Source organism: Lissotriton helveticus, chromosome 9 (genome assembly GCF_964261635.1).
Source record: "Lissotriton helveticus chromosome 9, aLisHel1.1, whole genome shotgun sequence".
NCBI classification, from domain to species: Eukaryota; Metazoa; Chordata; class Amphibia; order Caudata; family Salamandridae; genus Lissotriton; species Lissotriton helveticus.
In genome coordinates this window covers 774,400,035-774,416,722 of record NC_136070.1, presented here as the reverse complement: position 1 = coordinate 774,416,722, position 16,688 = coordinate 774,400,035, and the positions used below count along the sequence as shown (strand labels likewise).

General features: G+C 42.7%; 1 protein-coding gene and 1 long non-coding RNA gene across 3 annotated transcripts in view; one reads left to right on the top strand and one right to left on the bottom strand.

The window, feature by feature from the left end:
• Nucleotides 1–16,688, top strand: part of MARK4 (microtubule affinity regulating kinase 4) — an 811,738-nt gene that overhangs the window by 145,418 nt on the left and 649,632 nt on the right. The gene's annotated exons all lie outside the window — the stretch shown is intronic.
• LOC144781859 (uncharacterized) overlaps nucleotides 14,394–16,688 on the bottom strand; it is a 302,411-nt gene continuing 300,116 nt past the window's right edge. Inside the window, exon 3 of the long non-coding RNA XR_013601077.1 lies at nucleotides 14,394–15,053. This is a non-coding gene — a long non-coding RNA (uncharacterized LOC144781859). The remainder of the gene's footprint in view (nucleotides 15,054–16,688) is intronic.

The window sequence follows — 16,688 nt, the reverse complement described above, 5'->3', positions numbered from 1 at the left end:
CCTCCCGTCCACATGACGTTTCGCGTTGTCGCGTGATACGTCATATGACGTGCTACGTTAGCGAACTGGTACGCGAAGCGAGGCGCAAAGCGCAGGTTTCTGGAAGCAAACCGGGAGGCCATGCAAAGCGCGTAACGTAAACACAGCAGGTCATGTGACTTGGTAATAACACTTTTCATTGGTTCATTTCACTTTTGGTTTCCTAATGATGTAAGACTAGGTCATATAATCTAAAATGAACACTTTTCATTGGTTGAGAACTATTGTTTTTCCCAAATGATGAAAATCCCTCCTTCTTTCCTCACTCTGACTTTCATCATTGTGAGAGAAAGACCCTTTGTTACCAGTGAGCAATGGCTTCTTTAGTAGCTTCAGCTGGTGCTTCCCCACCACCTCCACCACATCCAAGGAAGAGTGGACCACCTGCTGAAGTTATAATTCAGCAAGAAGAGGAAGAAGAGGAACAGGACGAAGAGCACGAAGAGAGGCACTTTTTGCCTGAGGAGCCCAGGACGTCTCACCGGAAAGAAAACTTCATTTGGCAATTTTTTTAAATTCCCAAAGGTCAGAAAAAAGTAAATGCAAGATACGTAACTTGCCTTATATGTCAAGATAGACTGTCCAGAGGGACCGACAAAAAATACAGTTTCGGAAACTACACAATGCATCGCCAACAACTACAGTGCTGCACAGTTTCGTAACGACCTAGATAATCTCCCTATTATGGCCAGAAGATCTGTTGTACCGGAAGTAACGGGACCAGAGGGCAGGGAGATGGTGCCAAATATACAAACGAGATTTCGTGAAGTAAAACAAGTCTGCGTACATTGCAGTGGATTCATTTGCTACGGAGAAAGTAGCATCACTCTGATCAACAGAGCTATTGACAATCATGCTCATGTTTGTCCAAAACGCCCCAAACAATAAATTCTTTTTTTTTTTTTGTTGCTCCTGTTGAGCCCTTTACAATGAATCGTTTTCGTTGCCCCCTCCAAAAAAAACCCCCAAAAAATATAAAACTGTTCAGAAAAATTCAAAAAAAGTAAAAAAATGTTCAGAAAAATAATAAAAAAAATATAAAACAACAAAAACAATAAAAAAAAGTTCTTTTCAGAACTACCTCCCCGGTATTAAAAAATTGGTACAATATTTGGAACTGTGCCAACCTCTATTTCTCTTAGTTCGCTTCCCAGTTCGCTCGCCGGTACGCGAACCGGAAGCGAACCAAAAAAACAGTAAGTATAAGGGAAGGAAACAGACAGTTATGTTAAAAGAAAGACAGCTATAGGGGAGTAAACTAGAGATACTATTACCCGTAATCCACTGCTGATGATGTCACATATTACATCATTCATGACATGCTCAGTATGTATGGAAAGGGGCAGATTTATATTAACTAGCACATCCCCAGAGATGCACCAGTTAACGTGCACCGCTGCTCTACCACCCACAGTCTGCCGCATTTACAATCAGATAGGACAAAGCTGCATCAAAACCCTGCGCCTGCTTGAAGCAGGCATAGATCTTGACGCAGGTAGGCTGAAAGCTAAAGCAACAACTAAGTGTCGTGTGCAGAAGTTGCAAAAAAGGAAAAATGGCGTTTAAACCAATAATGAGCCCATGCTAACTTAACACAGTGTAAAGATATCCAGGATCTACATCAGTTTGGGGTTCACGAACCTGGCAGGTAAAAGGCACTGAGGCTTTGCACCGTGCATATCTCATCCCAAATCATATGTTGTTTGTGAATGAAACAATTTCCCAGACCAAATGCTTTGGATTGGCTACTTCTAAAAAATTAAACACCCCTACTATCCCGGAGTTAGAGGAATATGATGGTTGGAGTAATTTTACTCGGTTGTCCATTAAAGATTTACAGGCCCTACTCCATAATTCTTCCTTTAACATTTCCAGTATAAATCCAAAAGGTTGGCTGCTTTGGCAACGTGCCTTATCCACGGTTTAATAACGCTGCCTTTTGCTTTATATAAGTTTTCAAATTGTATGAAATATATACCAATAGGTCGTTATGCACCTTTAGGTAGTGGTTTTCTTCATGAGGTCTGGTCGCTTCCATACACATACAGATGTTTCAAAGATGATCAAGAAGTTTATCTGAATGGAGAGGAATGCACTGAGACGCCAGATCATTCACTAATGTGTAGACACATACAGTTACACGGTTCATGCAACAAACACCGACCAAATATGGCTTGCGTGTTGCAAGGCACGCCAGTTCCTGCTATCATCCCCACGTTCAAGTTGTTGGAAAATGGTAGTTATTTGATGCTCAATAATGAAGATTGTTCTGGGTTAATTAAAAGTATTCCTTTTATCGTAACAGTAAGTGAACGGGTTATTTGCTGCAGAAATGTTCTATTTCCTCCCACACATGAACATAGGGAGTTTTCAATCTGGCCACAAATACCAACCTTGGGAGCAGATTTCAACGGCATGGCAAGAATAAGAGCTCTTTTGTCTCAGAGAGAGGTGGCCTTGAGTTCGGCCCGTGAAACTTTCGTGCTTCACATAGCGAACACCCGTACAGAGGTGCAGACCCTTTTAAATACAGATTTGCCTTTCCATTTCAGCAAGATGGTTCGGACTATCTTTAACGCGTCCTCCACAAAGGGCCTGGCGCACTTTTTTAAAGTTGTTACCAGTGGTCTCGTGACTTCATTTGAGAAAATCTTTGGAGTCATCCCTGCTTTCTTTCATTCTATTTTTTCCACTGTGCTTGGTGGATTCCCATTTTTACTTGCATTACCAGCGGACGCTCTTGTGCTTTTTTACATTTTTAAATATGGATGTCCCTCCTGTGCAAGCTCCCGCCCTGCAGCTGCTGACGCTGTTCCGCAATCGCATGCTTGAATATTATGGCACAATGCCGTTGGCGATATTAAGCACGGCATATGGATTATCTTTTCGATTCTCCTACTTCACCTGTGTCCAGCCTGTATTTCACTGCCTGACCTGTGATTTCGATTGGGCCATTGATTTGTGTCTCTGCGGACCGGTTTCTCCTGACGTCGACTTTAATCAGCTGATGACTCCTATCATTACTCACGAGTTGGTTTGTCCTGGCGAAAGGATTATGGCTGTGGCATTGATGCATGGACTAATTGGTCCCTGGAATTTACTGGCGGCAACACAGTCTTTCTTGGAACAGAGCTTTCTTGAAAACCCACCGAGCTGTCCTCTGATGGTGATAGAGGATCCGGTGCTGGGAGAGCACGTATGTTCTTTTCCGCTTTTAAATTGGATGGCTGAACTCTTTTCGGATGAAGACGGTGACTTCCTATTGGAGGCTGTTGCAGCTTATTTTGCATACACAGTTATGTCATAGACCTTTTTCATGTTTGATATGCTGAGTACTAGCATTTCATTGACAATTCATTGACTTATTTGTCAAGTTTTTATTATTTAGCTTGCCTATTGGCTTAAGCCTCGATAAAGTAGTTGGCTGTTTTATTTTTCTTTAGCATTAAATTTTCCTAGTTTTTAATGTTTTACCTTGCGGACCGTCCACATATAAAGTTGCAATCTGCTCTCATGAGATGCCACTTCTATTATCTTATTCAGTTTGTTTCCGGATCATGGGGAGGTGTCATCTAGATCCTGGATATCTTTACACCGTGTTAAGTTAGCATGGGCTCATTACCGGTTTAAACGCCATTTTTCCTTTTTTGCAACTTCTGCACACGACACTTAGTTGTTGCTTTAGCTTTCAACCTAGTAGTTCATCGTGGTTTACATGAGAATAATATGTTATTGCTCTACTATCTGCTTTGCTTGTTAAACTATATCTGTACAGCGACTGCTGAAGTTTCAAGAACAACACGATACAGAATTGTTATGAGGTCTGATCTCCACGACTTCATACTCATAACATAAGTGCAGCTTCTGCCAATTCTGGGCATGAGGCGGGGTTTATATTGCTTTGCCGAACACACATACACAACACTTGATGCGGTTCACATGAAGAGAGAGCTGGTGTATGCTGATGTGATTCCTTCAAATCTAAGACACTAAAGTATGGGCACGCCCTAAACCAACACAAAGAGACCTTCTTAGCAAATAATATAATATGTGTATTAGGGAGGGTCAGATATAAGCAGCCGCGGGCCGTGGAGGGAGTTACGGTGAGGCAGGGAGGCGGGGAGGGGGAGGGGCAGGGTGGAGCCCTCTCCACCCTGCCCCTCCCCCTCCCCGCCTCCCTGCCCCACCGTAACTCCCTCCACGGCCCGCGGCTGCTTATAAGTGTTGCTAACTCTTATTCATTTACAGCATGTTAACATACTGTCACCATTCGCTTTTTATGTACTAGTAACTATGCTGGTAATTTTGCTACTGATAATATGTGTACTTCTATTATCTAAGATACTACGCCTGAGAAGACGGCATTAGTAAATAAACATTTCAAATACACATGTGTTCTTCTTAACTCCATGTTCTGGTTTCTAAGAAATATATAACGACCGACTGTTCATGAGTTCCACGTATCCTGAGGTACTATAAGTTCATATTCTGGATTGTCTAAACATTGAGAGTTTGTTATATCCAATGTGACACTGTACCTAGCTTGCTAAGGGGTTTTTGATTACTAAGGTGAGTTTTGGGGCACCCTAATTCGCCGAGGTTCCAATCCTCTGTCCACAGTTCTGTGTGAGAACAGAAACCCTGCGACAGGGACACCCCTGAGCCTTGCTGGAGCTTCATCACACTTGCGATACAACTCCAGCAATGCGCCACCTTTACGGCACAGATACGTCACGCATCTGTGCTGTTTTTGCCCCATGATGCGCCGCATTGTAAATGCAGCACACCATAGGTGACGGAACAGCGGCACAGAATGACTAACACATCCCTGGTGATGCGCCAGTCATCATAAATCTATCCCTATGCTTCTTATCTTGTTAGAGATGAACCGCCATATGTATCATCAAAGTTTTTTGCATTTCCTAAATAGCGAACTTTAAGGAATAAATAGCGATTCTTTACCATTCCTAGTTTGCGATGAGCTATTTGCTAATTACAAATTACCCATTCATTTCCATGCAGCAGGAGGCCCATAGGAATGAAGGTGCAATTTGCGATTAGCAATTACCTCATCGCAAATTACGAATTTTTCCGAGGGTGCAGGGGTGTCTCAAGAACACCCTGCTGCACCCCTGAAAAAGAAATTTGGGGGCATATGGCGCACATAAATTTTGAAAACATTCCTTTACCTCAAAAACGATTTTCAACTCATAATTTGAAAACACTGCACATGGGGAAATGACTTATAATGTCCTTAAGACACATAAAAGCGTTTTTGATTGCCTTTGCAGCATGTTTCAGTCACCTTTAACATGCCTATGTAACGCAAACATTCAAAATCTAAATTTGCCATGCACAGGTGGGAGCATATTTACAAGCAATTTGCTCCACAGACAAACTTCTTACATTGAAATGGGAAAAATAACATCAGAGACTCTCAATTACCTTATAAAGAAGCAGACACCATTATGTCCTTGTCATCAATATTAAAACCATTGCTTTTTCTCAAAAACGATTTACAAGTCATAATTTGAAAACACTCCACAGCTCCTATGCACATAAAAACCCTGTCAGTACTAATACTTCACATTTTCTCCAATTACAATTTCTCAAAGAAACAAAATCTATTTGTAAAACACTTGAGACAAAGCAACATTTGAAAAACCCAACTTTCTTCATAATTTTCTCCTTAAAGCACACTATTTTCTATCTAAATTAAAGAAATCTTTTCTCACCTTAGCAAATACTTTGAGTTTCAAAACAGTCTCAGAAACACACCAATTTGTCTTCAGCAGAGCAAAAGGTATGCACTCCAGAGTCTGCAGCTATCAAAAGCACAGAAATGCTGTAATTCTTCACACATATCTCTCATGTCACCCAATCAAAACTCTTCCCTCACTTTTTTTCAAATCAAAACCCTTCCCCCCCTCTGCCCCCTCTCTGCTTTTTCGGCATAGCAACCACCTCTTGCAAGACCTCTGGTGTTTCCAAGTTCACACAACAATGTTGCAATTGAACTCTGAACTCTCAGTGCACCTGCATATCCAGTGCAATCTTTCATTTAATGATTTTTTCTTCGCCACTCAAAATACATCTTTCAACGAACTCATCCATGCACCCTAACTTTCTGTTTTCAGCAATCAAAATCCACCAATCACTCTTACTGCATCATTAACACAGAAACTCCTCACTTTTTTTCATTTTACACTCTCATTTTTTCAACTGCCATTTCATTGCCACACTTCATCTGACTGCAGGAGAACCTTCTCTCGCCATGTTTTCTGTCTGGATTGTTGGACATAGTTACATCTATTGGGCTCAGAGGTACGCTGAAAACAGGAATTTACCTAACCTCAATTTACAAGATGTGGAAATTAAGTGGTTTGGCCACAGAGGATTAAAATGTCACCAATTGATACCATTGGTGAAAACCTTTATGCATTTGCCAAAACCTGACCTGTTAATTGTGCACTGTGGAGGTAATGATTTGGGCACTTTGACTGGGGTAGGTCTGGAAATGCTTTTAAAGGACACCTTTGAGCAATTGATGGCACTTTTTCCTCAGACTGCCTTGGTATATTCAAATATATGCCAAAGACAAAAATGGAGGTGGTCGAACCAATTTTGTCCACAAATTGAGAAATCGAGGAAGCATGTAAACAAATCTGTTTCAGCTTACATGAGAGACCATGGAATGGGCTCCCTGTACAACAATAACTTGCGTTACTACATGCAAGATATCTACAGAGGAGATGGAGTTCACTTCTCAGATGAGGGCAACAGAATTTTCACTCTGAATTTAAGACTGTGCATTGGTACCTACTTATGAGGATGATAAAAAACAGAAGATGTTTAAGATGACCAAAGAAGCTTGTGGAAAAAATGGATGAGTTTAAAAAATGGATGCAATTGCAAAATTGAAAAAGCTGTCGCCACTGATGTTGAGGCAAAAAGTTGCCTCATATTGTTTGATGGTTTAATTCTACACGTGAAGTTGTGGGTTTAGCACGTCTTAAGTGAGCACGCATGAGATGAATATTTTGTTCAACAAAAAGAAGAGAAAATTGTTTAAAAATAGGTGTGCAACACGTTTTTGCATGATGTTTCAATGATTTAACCCCACCGCGTTGCACCCACATGAATATAAAAGATGAAGATAACAGAAGGATGTTCGACTTTCTCCTTGCAAGAACATAAGACTCTGGTTCATTGAGCACGTTTGTTCTAAATGAAACGGACAGAACTTTTGACTGGAAACTGAACTTTTGCAAATATAATTTTGAGCGCAGAAGCCGAAAATGATTAAACTAAATGTATGACGGCAATGGTGAAAAATATGATGCACTATGGGATTAGCAGTGTCCACTGCAACCATCGGGTGGCTGAGGGAGGTTCCGGTAGTGGAAGGTAACAGGAAGTGACAAATATAAGGAGGGGTTAAAACATGGGGGCTGACACAGTACGTTACGATTTATGCCGGGGAAGTGAGAGGAGACATGGAGTAGCAGGTAGGCGATGTGGCAACTGTGAAGGAATTCTGAAAATGAGGGTTAGGAGTGCGCAGAGGTATTTTGATCGAGTGCAAATACGCAGTAGGGAGAGTGGGACTTGTTAACATAGGAGTCCAATAGAGAGAGTGAGGGTGTTGATTGGTTAATTAGGATTGCTACAGCGCGAAGGTAAAAAGTGTTCAGAGCATGGTTTTGAGCATTTCGGTTGTGAAGAGTAATAGGGGAGAAGGGTCTGCAAAACATGGTGGGACAGCGGGACAGGATAGGAGATGGAAAGGGATAGGGGAGAAAGGAGCCACAGAAGCAGGGAGGCCAATCGCTATTAAGAAATCTAAACTAGGAGTGGTGATTAGTGTAACATATGACGTTGGTTGTATAACATTTTGTAATACACATTTGTGCATCTACTGATTAGTGTGTTTGATCGTTTTTACAGTTTTCCCCTGACGAAGGACCCGTGGGGTCCGAAATGCATTGGGCCAATAAACTGCTTTTTAATGAACCACGCCTAAGTACGTGTTATTGGATAGAGGTTCGGATGGCCCGCAGTAACATGAGAAACCCAGAAAAAATGCGGTCTTGCTGGAGGTGTTAAAAGAATGAGGATGATAAAAAACAGAAGATGTTTAAGATGACCAAAGAAGTTTGTGGAAAAAATGGATGAGTTTAAAAAATGGATGCAATTGCAAAATTGAAAAAGCTGTCGCCACTGATGTTGAGGCAAAAAGTTGCCTCATATTGTTTGATGGTTTAATTCTACACGTGAAGTTGTGGGTTTAGCACGTCTTAAGTGAGCACGCATGAGATGAATATTTTGTTCAACAAAAAGAAGAGAAAATTGTTTAAAAATAGGTGTGCAACACGTTTTTGCATGACCTACTTATAAGTACCTAAATGTACCATAAACCCAAAAGCTCTTCTCAGAGCTACCCTACATCTGATCACTCACAATTATTATTTTACTCTAACTTTTTTCACTAATTTTCAAGAAAGTACGCTCCCCAGAACGCTTCCCGGTTCGCGAACCGGGCGCACTCCACGCAAAAAAACTAAAAAAACGATATATTTTTTTTTTGCCCTGCGAGACCCTTTTAAAGCCTCCACATCAAACCTAGGGGGTCAGGGACGATCTACTATGCCCCCTTATGGTCATTTGCCCCTTCGCTTTGGCCTCCTCTTGTCTCTCGATCCTACCGAGAGACAAGATGGCGGCCGCTACGGACTGTTTGGAATGTTTACAGACGCCGAAGAACCAATCAGCTTCGCAAAGCTCCGAAGCGGAGCGCTGTTACAGATATATAGCTTTTTTTGAACGTTAATTTCTCAAAATCCACTGGAGCACATATATTGAGACCTAGCAAAGGCACATCGGGCTACCAGTCCCTACAATTTTGCCAAGTTTCGTGCAAATCCATTCAGCCGTTCGATTATTATTATTATTATTTTTTTTTTTGCCCCGCGGGGCCCTTTTAAAACCTCCACATCAAACCTAGGGCATCAGCGAGAATCTACTATGCCCCCTTATGGTCATTTGCCCCTTCGCTTTGGCCTCCTCTTGTCTCTCGATCCTACCGAGAGACAAGATGGCGGCCGCTACGGACTGTTTGGAATGTTTACAGACGCCGGAGAACCAATCAGCTTCGCTTCACAAAGCTCCGTTGCGCGAAAAGTACGCGAACTGGAGCGCTGCCCGGTCCGCTGTTACAGATATATATCTTTTTTTGAACGTTAATTTCTCAAAATCCACTGAAGCACATATATTGAGACCTACAAAAGGCACATCGGGCTACCAGTCCCTACAATTTTGCCAAGTTTCGTGCAAATCCATTCAGCCCTTCGGGCTAAAAGTGAGGCCAACCGCCCTATGGAAAACTCAATGTTAAAAACACGTTTTGGGACCCCCCTTTTTTCTCGGCCCCCCCTTGACGAACCCCCCCCAAATTTTCAAGGGCTGCTCAGAAACAAAATGTGCCATTTTCCTGAAAATTTCAGCCAATTCCGTCCACAAACGCCAAAGTTATTAGACATAGAATTTTCAAAAATCCCATAGGGAAAAAATCCTAACTATATATACCTACTGGCGACCGCCAGTAGGTAATATATATATATATATATATATATATATATATATATATATATATATATATATATATATATATATATATATATATATATATATATATATATATATATATATATATATATATATATATATATATATATATATATATATATATATATATATATATATATATATATATATATATATATATATATATATATATATATATATATATATATATATATATATATATATATATATATATATCCATGACCCTGCTGAAGTCTCCGGCCGAAACACGTAGGTCTCTTTGTTGCACTGTCGTTGGTTGAAAATTAAATAAAAGGACTACTTACAACCTGCTGTCCTGTTTTCGTCCATGCCCTCGGGTCAGGGGGGGCAACTTCAACAAAGAACCTTGGAATATATATAGATATATATCTAGATATATATATATCCCAAACTCTACTTAATTGAATAAGTCATCAAAAGTCTGGGGTTAGAGAGCACCAGTAAAGCTAAAAAAGGGACATTGTGAATTTAACCCCTAAAAAAGCAGTGTGGTACAGCAATACAAATCTCGACAAACAAAGAGAAGAAGCAGACGCTTTTCAATTCATTTAATCATATCAACTGTGTATGTGGCAAATTCAGCCATCTTGATTCAGCATATGTAGAAGAATACTGTCCACTATAACCTGACTTAAGCTCTATCTTTGAAAGTCTTTGATGGGGAGCGCATGAAAGGGTTTGATAAACATCCAGAATAGAAATGCACAATAAAAGAGTGAACTAAAAATACACAAAAGTAAATCAAAACTGTAATATTTTTGGCAACACTTTCCCACATTATATTTTTTCTCTCCATAGTTGTTGGTTAAAATGTGAAATACACGAAGCCAAATGTTTATAGAAATTGTTATCCAATATTGATTCGGCACTGCCCAAGCCAGGTCTAACAAATTTGGCAGGTTTAGGGGAAAACGTTCTTGAGGATTTGCTGAATGCAAAACGACGGACAGCTTTTCATTTTGTTTAGGCAGACCCGCCAGGATATCGCGATTTCGCGATTTGCCGCGAAATCGGCCCTTTTGTAAAAATGCAGCGATTTTTACGATAGTGCCCGCGAAATCGGCACTTTTGGTGAAATCGCGGCATTTTTACAAAGGTGCTATATCCTGGGTGGTCTGGGGCCACTTAAGTTGTTTATTGGGGCGGTCTGGGAAGGACACAGAAAAACAAAAGAATAGCTTTCCAGGCTTAATGGGGCATTAGCAGCTCACTGTGACGGGCTTTGAAGTGCCCTCGCGCGTCTGGCTCCCCGCTGGAGACCCGGTGACAGGGGCGAGGCCCTGCCCTCTCCCCTGGAGCCGAGGGTCAATGGGAAAGAAAGGGCGATTGTTCGCTGACCTGTGTGAGGAAGGCCAGGCGGGAATACAACATGTGCAGCCAATGCTAACATGGGGCTTTTTTTTTTTTTAAATAGCGAAATCTATCTTCGGCTGTCTATCTGTGTTTATATTTGTCTCTAGCTGCCTACCTGGCTGTCTTTTTATCTCCTCACTGTCTGCTTCGGTCTGTATCATTCTTGGCAAAGAAATGAGGCAAACGTGATTTTTTTTTTAACCCTTCTGCTATCTGCCCGGGCCCGTCTGGACTGTCCAGAAAGCCCCAGGCTAAAACATCAAAATTCCAGTGAGCATTCTTTCTGGCACGCATAATGAAGAAGTTTAATCCACAAAAGCAAAGCGTTTTTTTAAACCGTATCCTCGTGGCCAGAATAAAGCAGGTTGAAAGAATGACCTCTGCAGACACTAGCTCAAACCGAAGGTTTCTTAGTGACTGGGCCAAACTTTTTCTTCACTGGCAGGATGCAGCAACAGCTTGGAGTGGGCAAGCATGGAAAGATGAACCTCTGGGAGCCGGTGGATTTGTGCTTTCTTTGGCAGGCAAAATACACCAAAGGGAAGAGCAAAATAATAGTCAAAGTTGATAATCCCGAAAACAGAAAATGTAAAAAAATAATTTCTTGAAAAAAACGCATCTTGTGCAGTTAATTCTGTCGTTTATCGTCTTCCAAAAATTCCCAATATATGCAATTAGGAGTTCAGGAGGTTTTAACAAAAAGTAACCCCTAAACCAGAGCTTTACCACTACATTGTGGACATTAATTTCGTGTAACTGTCAAGCTGTAGGAAAAGGTAATTACTTAAACCCACAATCAAGAGTGTTTCTAGGGAGGAATGCTTACATTAGTATACATACAGAGCTTCATGTTGTTAAATAACTAAAAAAAAAATAAGATATCTCTGTTTGTTGTAGGAAAAATGGCCAAATAAAATGCCGCAAAATTGCCGCTAAATTTCCATATTTGTGCCGCTAAATTTCCATTTTTGTGCCGCTAAATTTGCTAATCCAGGCCGCTATATCCTGGGGGGTCTGTTTAGGTAGTCTATGTAAGGCTTGGTTTTGTTGAATTTGAGGCGGTTGCGCTGGTACCTCAAATGTAAACCTACGTGCTTGTCTGGGGCAGAGCCATACATGGTTTTCCTAAAAGTGATGACTGCGTTGTTGTTGGAGTGACACATAATTTCCTTGGAATTTTTAGCACATTCCCCACCCATCTCTCTAGTAGGACGATCCTGTTGAACTTGATCTTCCTTTGCCCTTAGCGAATGCTTGTCTAAATTCACCAAAGAATGTGACGGCACAAGTGTGTCAGGATTATTTTAGTGGCATTTGCATTACTCACGCTGTTCACACTATGCATAATGCATCGATCCTCGCTAAGGATACCTTTCTCTGTCCCTACACTTTTTGAATGTTCGACCAGAAAACTACCTATAATTATCATAAATTTAGAGCCTTACGTCAAGAAATTTAGGATGTCTTTGTGGAACACTTTTTGACACCAGATTACCTGGGGTGTACCAGGGCAGATGGACTTTTCTGTTGTAAGCATGCACACTACTGTCTAGTGTTTTTCTGATTGCATGCCCTTTGTAAATCCCCAAAGTGCCACTTTACCATGCTTTCTCAATTTGATTGCGAATATGCTGTTTGCTGGTAGATTATTGGGTAAAAGATCAGACTCTATAGAGCTCTGTGAATTTTCTATGAGATAAATTATCATTACTTCGATCTTTTATTTGGGCACAAGGAATGGAGCCTTAAGTGGGTAGACTTTTTTTGTGGTTGCTGCAGTACTTATTCAGAAATCATTCTCAACCCTGCGTTGTATTGTATTGTATTGTAATTGCATTTATATAGCGCTTACTACCCCTGATGAGGCCTCGCAGCGCTTTTTCGGAGAGAAGCACACTACTCTGGAACTCTTAAAGGAATAGCGGTAAATTAGTATAGTGAAAATATGAAAGTAATTAGAGTGGTGAATATGTTAGTTATTTGGATTGAGAAGGTTGTTTGCTTCAGTTGCATGCCCCGCCCTTCAATTAGATGTTCTACACTCCTGAAAATGACAATTGCAAACAGTGAGCACAAAAATATGTTTGCAACCATCACGCCAAGCAATCAGCTTTAACTGAATCCACTTTTCTTTCTGCCCCAATGCGAATACATAATTTTGTACTGGTACTTGGAGTCGTCTTAGAAAGAAACTTGCTTTATAATTGGGAAACCAGAATTTGTCCCTGTTACTCTGGATGCACTTCTTGATTAGTCTTTGTTTCAGCATCACATGGGCTCACGTTATTTAACACACATTATGTTATTTTATATTATAAAATGATTACAATTCTGTACAAAGGATCTATTGAAAGCAAACAGAACGGCCAGGAGAAAAGCAGTTGTACAGAAATTACAGAAGAACCACTTTCTTTATTCCAAAGCTTTAACTATGGGAGTCCTGGCCATGACAACCACACGAACACTCCGATTTCCAGGGTCCTATAGTTCAAAATATTTCCCTCCACACATGACCAGGTTCCCATACAGTAAATCGTTAATGTTTAAAATAAAGGAGCTTCATTGTACTTGGGAGATAAGGCCCCAGTCTGCACTTCGTGTAATGTATTTGTTTGGGAGTATGTAACAAATATGGCTTTAAGTGGGAAGCACTCCAGCAGATTTTAAAATGTCTAAAATTTGGGCAGGGTAAATAACACTTTGCACATTACATGCAGGCCTGTACAATTAGTAACTAACTCAATGAAATATCTTAATAGAACTGGAATTTGTGAAATGCAACTTCTCTTGGATCTTTGCAATAAACCCTAGTCCGCTGAGCTTTCTTATGATGATTCAAACCTGTGACTTGCAGGTTTAATACTGGGTACAGTGATCCACTAACCATTTGAAATATCTTGGATGCTGAGACCTACCATGTGCACACTGATAAGTGCAGCGGGCGCCTTAAGTCATGCAGCTGTCTTTGCATTATTTACAACCGAAAAATCTTGTGCCTGATTTACAAAAATCGCAATGGTGGAGTTTTACCCTTGAAAATCTGAGCAGGCTCCTAGACACCTAGCCTAACACTTGCCTGTGGTCTCCAGTTCCTGCTTGTTCCAGACTGATCCAGTAACACTGCTGCTGCCTGGGCTTTCCCACTCACATTTCTTCCCTTCAACAGAAGCCCTGCCCAACGAAGAATCTACTTAATGCAGGTTTGTGAGACGGGGTGTGCAGCGGGCCGGAAAAGCAAGCGAGGAGGCCGTATGTAGTGTGCTATAGTAGGGATTTATTGCAGTGTCACAGAAGTAGAACACAGGGAAAACAAGGAGGGCGTCAGGGTACTGGATCCACGCCGGGTCTGCGTTGCAGCTTGTGGTCTTCGGCGGCTCCAACGGCGGTTCCGGTGACGTGGTGTATCCACGGAGGGCAGGGAGCAAAAGAGAAAACAAGGGACCGTTAGTCCTATCCTAGTTTAAGGATCTCAGCAACAGTCACCGTCACCCGGGGCGTGTGGGGAAGGAGCGGAAAAGAGACAGTGAGGAAAGGAAGGTACCGGGAGGAAGGAGTACGGGGCGGGGAGAAGAAAGAGTGGTCGGTCGGGGCGTGAAGGAAACGGCGGGGCACACAGTGCAGTGCTATACAATTATCATACAGTGCAGGGGACGTGATACTAAAGAGAAGGGGAATATTATACAAGGACTTTACAGGGGACTCCTAGCGAGTAGAAAAATAGTGAGGATAAAGGCACTCACGCGGTCCGCCGTAACTCTCCCGTTGAGTTACGGCCGCTCTACAGCCACCTCCTGTGGACTCCACCACTCTTCGCTCCACTCGTCTGCTTCACCCGTCTGCTCTCCGTCTCCTGCTCCTTCTCCTTCACGACCACCAGTCCGAGGTTCCTGCCACAAATCTCCGACACCTTTCACTTCCTGGTTCCCTCTTTTATCCTGTGCTGTCGCTGCCATAGGGGTGGGGCTTCCGGGGTCCGCGAGATTTAAGTCCGTCTGGCCCGATGTTCTGGTTGGTCCCTGTGGGGAAAAGAAGGGCGTGACTCTCTGGGCTCTTGATGGCGTGTTGAGTCGGGTCCTTATGCTGGCGTTCTGAGGCCGGGGACACAGTCCCGGGGGTAGCGCAAGAGGTAAGGTTGGGGTAGGGCGGTATTCAGGTTGGGTTTGTCGGGATGTCGGCTCACAAGGTTGCAGTGCAACTGCATCAGTAGGCACCTTGACACCTAGCCTGCCACTTGCCTGTGCTCTCCAGGTCCTGCTTCTTCGAGACTGATCCAGTAACGCTTCTGCTGGATGGGTTTTCCTGCCTGGGTTTTCCTACTCACCGTTCTTGCTGCCAACGGAAACCCTGCCCACCCCAGGATCTTCATAATGCAGGCCGCAGCACAACTGTGTAAAAGATGTGTGCAGCGGGCGTGCCAAAGGCAAGCCTGTCTGTGCACGGCCATGCCCTGCAGTACGACCCCTGGCCCCCTCACCCCCAAGAGATACACTTTCGCCGAGCACTACACCCTTGAGTCATGACTGCGCAACAAGCACTGCCACTGCGCTGACACAAGCTCCACAGTAGGACCTTTCATCTGCACCCATTCACGTGCCACAGCATACACACCGGCCCCACACCGAACCTACCACAGCACGACTTGAACAAAAACACTGACTCGCATGCGCCCTTCTCAACACACGCTCACTATGCAAGCATTTCACAGAATTATGGAACCTCATTGCCACTCTCGCACCTGACCGACTTCCTCACCAAGACCCTGCTCAACCCCACATCCACCCTAGACATTGCCACAGCAATCCCCGACGGATATAATCTCACACATAAGGACCGCACCAATAAGCCGGGAAGAGGAACAGCCAACATCCACAAAGAGATCATACAGTGCATCACTACCATCGAAAACACCACCACCCCCATGAAACATCTCAACTTCAAGCGCCACATGGATAACAGAACAAGAGGCACCCTCGCATACCGACCCCCAGGCCCATCATTGCAGACTTCATTGCGTCCCTAGCCTAGACTCCAAGGACTACATCTTCCTCTTGACCCAAATTTCCTCATCGACAACAACAGCAACACTGCACATATAATCGACAGTATGAAGAGCTCGGATTGACGCAGGCCGTCCACGACCTAGGACACACGTTCTGGACCCTATTTTCACATCCAGCATCTGGGTCAAATACAGCCTTGTCACAGAACTCACATGGACCAATCACTTCATCGTCCACATCAGCACCACAAACCCGCTACCGCCATCAACCTCGAACAGGGAGTAAGGAACTTCAATGCCTGGATCACCAATTGCGCTCACAGCATCATCCCTAGCAAGAATAACATCTAGAGAAATTCCTCCAAAACGGCCAGTTGGTTCACCCAAAAAATCAGAACAGCGAATGAGAAAACAAACAGCTGGAGAGGAGATGGCGTGCCAGCAAGGACATCTCCGACAGGGCAGCTTTCAAGACCTTTCTCAAATTCTATCACTGCCTGATGAGGGCAACAAAGAAGACAGCCCTAGCTGCAAGCATCAAAACCAGCAACAACAACACCAAGGAACTTCTCAACATTGTTAAGGAATTCTCTAATGTGGCTGCCAGTGAAAACATCACACCCTCACAGGAGCTGTGTGACAACCTCACTGA